The sequence below is a fragment of the Triticum urartu genome, chromosome 6A (genome assembly GCF_056163025.1).
Source record: "Triticum urartu cultivar PI428250 chromosome 6A, HENAU_Tu73, whole genome shotgun sequence".
NCBI lineage: Eukaryota > Viridiplantae > Streptophyta > Magnoliopsida > Poales > Poaceae > Triticum > Triticum urartu.
In genome coordinates this window covers 549,334,471-549,341,008 of record NC_141878.1, presented here as the reverse complement: position 1 = coordinate 549,341,008, position 6,538 = coordinate 549,334,471, and the positions used below count along the sequence as shown (strand labels likewise).

The 6,538-nt window shown below is 42.9% G+C and overlaps 1 long non-coding RNA gene across 1 annotated transcript; it reads left to right on the top strand.

The window, feature by feature from the left end:
* The first annotated feature begins 282 nt into the window (after positions 1 to 282).
* Positions 283 to 6,538, top strand: LOC147966223 (uncharacterized). Its single transcript, XR_015608806.1, has 2 exons — positions 283 to 6,022; positions 6,117 to 6,538. It is a non-coding gene; the product is annotated as an uncharacterized LOC147966223 (long non-coding RNA).

Below are 6,538 nucleotides of genomic sequence, written 5' to 3'. Positions count from 1 at the left end.
CACACAGACCTTGCCCAATCACTCTGGTAAGTCTTCAAGGTAGACTCCCAAACCTTCACAGACTTCGTTCACCGGCAATCCACAATTTCTCTTGGATGCTCAGAACGCGACGCCTAACCGTCTGGAGGATGCACAGTCCTCAAGTGTAATAAGTCTTCAGATCACTCAGACAAGAAGACTTAAGTGATGCCCAAATTACTCTGGCTCTGGGTGGTTAGGGCTTTTCTCCTCGCTAGTAATTTTCTCTCAAAGGGTTCGAGGTGGGTTGCTCTCAAACGACAAAAGCCGTGCACTGAAATCTGAGCAGCCAACCGTTTATGGTTGTAGGGGTGGACTATTTATAGCCACTGGGCAACCCGACCTGATTTGTCCGAAATGACCCTGGGTCACTAAGGAACTGACACGTGTTCCAACGGTCAGATTTCGAACTCACACGGCAACTTTACTTGGGCTACAAGTAAAGTTGACTTGTCCGACTTGGGACAAGATTTGCTCTCATAGTCTTCGCTCGAAGACATAGGATTTGAATTAGGCATCACTTCAGTCATTCTGACTGGTTCTCTTGGACCCCACTTAACAGTATGGTGGTTCCTATGACACAACACAAATGAAATAAAACTACGAAGGATCTAAGTCTTCGAGTTCCATAAGCTTCATGGGGTGTCTTCTCTTGTCATAGTCTTCAATGTGAATATCTTCATAAACCACCATTGTCTTCAATGTCTTCGTACATTTTTAGGGGTCATCTCTGGTAGTAAAACCGAATCAATGAGGGACTTCTACCTGTGTTATCCTGCAATTCTCACAAACACATTAGTCCCTCAACTAGGTTTGTCGTCAATACTCCAAAACCAACTAGGGGTGGCACTAGATGCACTTACAATGACATATGATCTTATGTTGATATTACCTCATTAAAAACCTTTATGAGAACATGTATAGTAAACTCATGAAGGGAAAAAGAGTAATATGATGCATTGAACATGAACGATTCAGGAAGATACTCCCCCGATTCTTGCAAATTTTGAAGCTGTCACATACCAATTCCAATAACATATATCTGGAATGTAGAAGTTGGTAGAGACTTCATGAACAAACCAGTCATATGGTTTGACTTGCAAGATATGCAATATAGTGATATTGCTTATTATGTAATCTGTTTGCATCCGGGCAACACAAGAAACATTATCGTTGAGATAATGGTTGGTGGATGTAGCCATGAGGTCTGTTTCGAAGACTCTCCATAAGAGGGCTACCACACATAGTAGGAACACTAAGTTTGTCTACGACCTGACATAGTGGGGATCTGATTGATGTATCCAATGATATCGGTATTCACATTTTTGTGAAACTAAAAAACCAGGACAATTTGTTTGATGCCTTGGAGATATCGAAATATATTCTTGAGTACCAACCAATTGTGTTTGGTAGATCCAATGGCATTATGGAACGTTGAGTCCCAATATCTCATTTCCATCATCTCTTGGTCTAAATAGATATTTCTCTACGTCTAGAGAATGAACTACCATGAGAGTTATGGATGGATAAGATTTGTCCACAATGAATTTCTCCAATATATTATGGATATAGACAACATAGTATACCATAATGTATGAATGAAGGTGCTCAATTTGTAGTAACAAGCGGTATTTTGGTTTACCCAAATCCTTCATTTTAAACTCCGTCATTTAGATGATTACATGTGTCGTCATTGCACACACACAAACATGGATAATCATCATTGTAGGAGTAATCCTTGTGTATAAGGATCTCACTACGTCAGTTGTACCATATGTACTGACAATAATAAGTCGTATGGTGACTTACTGAATTTACGCAATGTATGTTGCATTTTGTATTTCGATTCAGAATTGAGACTCCATCGGGAATCAATCATATATGTCTGAATCTAGTGATCGACATGGATATGTAATCACTATATCTATCAACTGCAAAGATAGACGATTTTGTACTGCCAATGATGTAAGTTATCGGAAAGAGATTCCACCTCTGGAGAATAGTTGGGTATCTGCGTGAACCCTTGTGCTACAATACTTGCTCTATATTTCACCACCTCATTGTTCTCAATTCCGTTTCCAGAAGAAAACTGGTGTAGGTATTGCTTATGAATACCTTTCCATTATTGAGCAAGATCATTTCTACCTAGATTATACCCTTTGCTTGAGTTCAGTACGAGTGTTGTTCACACTTTGCCATGGCCATGGTCTTTGGATCTGAATCATTTGAAAGATTTTTGCAATCTAGTTGAGAAATATATGTCGACAATTGTAGACTTCCGGTTATATGATTCTCCAGAATCTATATATCAATATAGACTTGATGGAAATATCGTTACCCATGGTGACTGCTCGTGATTTCCCAATGCGATCGAGTCGGGTATTCCGATGTGCTGGTCATTGTGTGCACTATGACCTGGATTGGTGGAGGTTTCCCGTCCACTGGGTGTATACTACCCAATAGGTGTCTGTCAACGTGAAGTTGACTTGCATTTACTGATTCACAGGCCTTGATATCCTTGCTTGCGGGAAGCTGAATCCTGATGTACTTTTTCCATACATCTCCCCTTGTTGCTATGAACAGGGAGTGGACTGAATTTTGTTGGTACCATCACTCTTTCAGGCATATTTTTGCAGGATTACAGGATTGTGTGACACCTTTATAGTCAGTAAATGAATCTGGCAGGTTATTTGCAATGTGATGCAAATCTTCTGAACGCATGGTTCAGGTTTTTGAGTATGTGGATTTGAGGCAGAAAATGTGTTGAACATTCCACTAATTTCCTGGCATTCTTTATGGTACTTGAAATCTCCCCCTAATGCCTGGAAATGTTCCTCATTGAATCAGCATACTGGCCTTGAATAACTCCCCATGTGAGGGGCTTGAGGTATTGACGGAAATATAATTATTCCTCACATAGATCCCAACTATATGTTAAGGTGCCAATGATGTATGCCGGGTGGTGATATCGGTATGCAACCGAATTACCGCAGATAGAAAATACTTGGTAGATATCCACATATCAAAGATAGCGAGGAATAATATTATGCAGTTCTGTCATGAGCGTGTAAAACTGCATGACTCCAACGTAAAGTTGGTAAGTTGCAATTCCAAAGTAAAGATAATGCAATGAGCTTAACTCTTTGGATAGGATTCTACCAAACCATTTTGGGTCTAGACATTAGGAAAAATTGCTAAATTTCAATCCAAAAGCCATAGAGATGGCCCACAAGGAGAATTATGCAATGTTATCCATTCAATTTGCTTGAAATCGATGTCAGGATAATGGCCAATGGTTTCGTGTGAATAAAGCACACACTTAAGACCATCATGTAGATATGTCTTTTAGAACCATGGATACCTGAGTAGTCTACTCAATGGCTGGGAAGAGCCACTTACCTCGACTTGATGCATTCAAGGAGTCTGAGTGGTTCAGCGTAGACTTTAAGGTGTACGAGCCTTAAAATTAGCTTCCCTGTGCACTTGTAGTGCACATAAAATCCAAATGTTATTAGAATTTAGCATCATAACAAGCATAAACCAGTGGAATTGTTGATAGTTTCGGTTTCAACCCAATGTCAATGATGACCAAAGCAGGAATGCCAAGTTTGTCATGCAAAAGACACTCTGGAAAACTATCTCGTACGCAACATGTGCTACGGGTTTTGTAGTATGTGTAGTGCAATGCCGATGATACATATAGAATGTGCTTGGCATATCCGTTGCATATGGTAAAGATAAGATATTTCTCTTTGTTGTCATCATAAGTTTCGCTATGGAAACTATTTTGACGGATACCTCTATAGTTTAGTAGGGTACAAGTTAAACCTGGGAAGCAATAAAGCATCCCGATGTTACTCGGGTACCCACAGGGATAGTAAATATGACTCGAGTTGAGCCAACAAATACCTCATCGCGTCTAGCGATTTTAAAATATCTCCTTTCTCTCAATGAGAGTGGAAACATTGGACTTCCCTGAATATAGAGTTTGTGGTGCATATGTCCACAAGGCACATATCATTTTTCATCGGATTGACTCCCGTAGAGATCTATATATAGACATGAAGATTCTCAATATGAAAATCACTGTCAGATATATAGAATACATACAAATGTATTTGTATCAAAGTGCTGATACAATATATTGTGATATACAATATATGATAACAATACTTATGTTCTTATTAGAACATCATAAATGGACATAAATTATGTTGACCACTCAGGAGATTGAGAGACTAGACGAAGTCTTCAAACATGTTAGTTGAGTCATATTCAACCATCATATTCTCCGTGCCCATAGGGTCCCATCACTGCTGGTGATGTCGGGTTGAAGGTTGAAGTGAGCTCCAAACCTTTGCCCTTGAGGTATGTTGTGTCCTAAGAATTGCTGATACAGAATAACCAGATGCAGAGATCTGAATCGATATAATGCCTTATAATGCATAAGACAATATTTTTCTGTTAGCGGTGTGATTCCGACCAGAGGTTAATCATGTGGTCTTGGATTGCACACACTATTCCACAAGACACAAGAGTGATCATGATGTCCATGCCCAGGTAGGGTAGTGGTGGCGGTTGAGGGCGAATGCCTCAAATTCTCTAGCCATCGGTTACCAGAGATAGTTAATTTATGATTAGTAAATTGAAGACCATCATGGTAATGTCATAAAATTAATGGATATTTCAAGAAGTTATCTTGAAATCATTAATGTGAATCTCAAATTGCTAAGCATGACACCTTGAAGATAATCTCCAAAATGAAGTAGATCTCGCAGCACTAAGGAGTATAATCTGATGAAATCAGTAGATACTCACTCATAATGCCTTATGTCATGACTTAGTAAAATGCATGGGAGTGCACAATGTTGTGCAATCATAATGTCAAATTTGACAAAATGTAGGCTTAAACAGTAGTGGTGATAATCTGCAAAGCAGTAGATCTACACACTACCTCGGGATCCCAATACATCAATTTGAAGAAATCACTAAGAATTTTGCATATGTATTTGCAAGAAATTGAAAATCTCAATTGCAAATAGACGTATTAATCTCGACATGTAGCGAACATGGAGATACATGCATTCCGGAATACATCATACTCAACAGAAATACACCACTATTATAAATAAATAGTAATGATGTTGCAAACTTGATATTCAAGTGAAAAAAACTTGAATTATATACACCTCAAATTTAATGAGATGTTCTTGTATCAAGTTGCAAAATAATTTAGCAGAGTGAATTAATATTTTGCGAGAGAAAATTGATCTCAACCGCAATGATATTATTTTGCGAGAGAAAGAAATTTCTCAATCGCAAATGTTGTGCCAGAAAACTTAATCTCAATCGCAAAACAATGTCGTTGTACTAGTAGGACATGTTATAGGAATTGCTAAAAAGCAAACACATTGAACATGCCACATACAATAACCACATATTTTCTGGAATGTTACACTCAACAGAAAATGCAGTAATTAACAGGGTCTAAAACAGGAAAATTACACTGCTAGAACTGCTGTTAGATTTAAGCAAATAATGCAAATTAGCAGGAGCTCCTGGTGGCTCAACCTCATGCAAACATGCCACGTAGGGCAGCCTAGCCACGTGCAGTTTGGTCAACCGAACGGATAAGGAAGCGCAGCCAGGAAGCAAGATGCCCAGCCACATCGATCCCCAATTCACATGACCGACACAGGCGGAGCCCCTGCGGCCGGTCGGCCGCATCACTGGCGAGCGATGGGGTTCCTCTCGTCGGGGTCGAGGGTCTCGGCCGCATCGAGCCCTAAGGCCGAGTCATCGCATGGGAGGGAGCCGCGTGCTGCATCCATCGCCATCGACAGCCACGCCGCGGGAGTGGCTTCGCCGGGGAAAGAGGGCTTCTGCGGGTCGCCTTGGTCCGAGAAGTTGGGTCGTCGCCGTCCAGTCGCGTCAGTATGCCGCGGCCGCTGCCTCCCCTCACGGCTCTGCCGTGTCGCGCCAGCGCCGCCCTCGCTACTCGGAGGTATGCTGGCCGCCACCGCTTCCGTCAGCAGGTGCGCCACTATAGGACGGGTCACGCGGAGGCGACGTCCGTGACCGCGATGCTAGTGCTGCAGCCTGTGCAGGGGAGGAGGTCTCGCCGTTGGGGGCTGCCTCGATCCATGGGATGGCGCTGCACGCCATGGCCGGTGCGGGGCGCAAGACCACGGTGGTGGGCGCTGCACCGCCGCTGCTGTTGCTGCTCGTCGCCACGGCGGCGCGGAGGGCGCGAATCCAGCAGCGCGGACGGGCGCGGCGCGGCAGAGCGGCGGCCGAGGCGCGGGACGGCGCTCAGGCGGGCGCGGCCACGACCTGGTGGGGGCAGCGCGCGGGGCGCGGCCGCGGAGGCCGGGGAGCGGCGCCGATCGGCCCGAAACAGCCACGGCGCGGGCGTGCGAAGTTTTGAGGCCTGGTACTCTCGGTTACGAGCATGCTGATAACGTGTTGGAATTAATCGAGAGAGACAACAATGAATCGAACTCTTCATCTCTTTCATTAA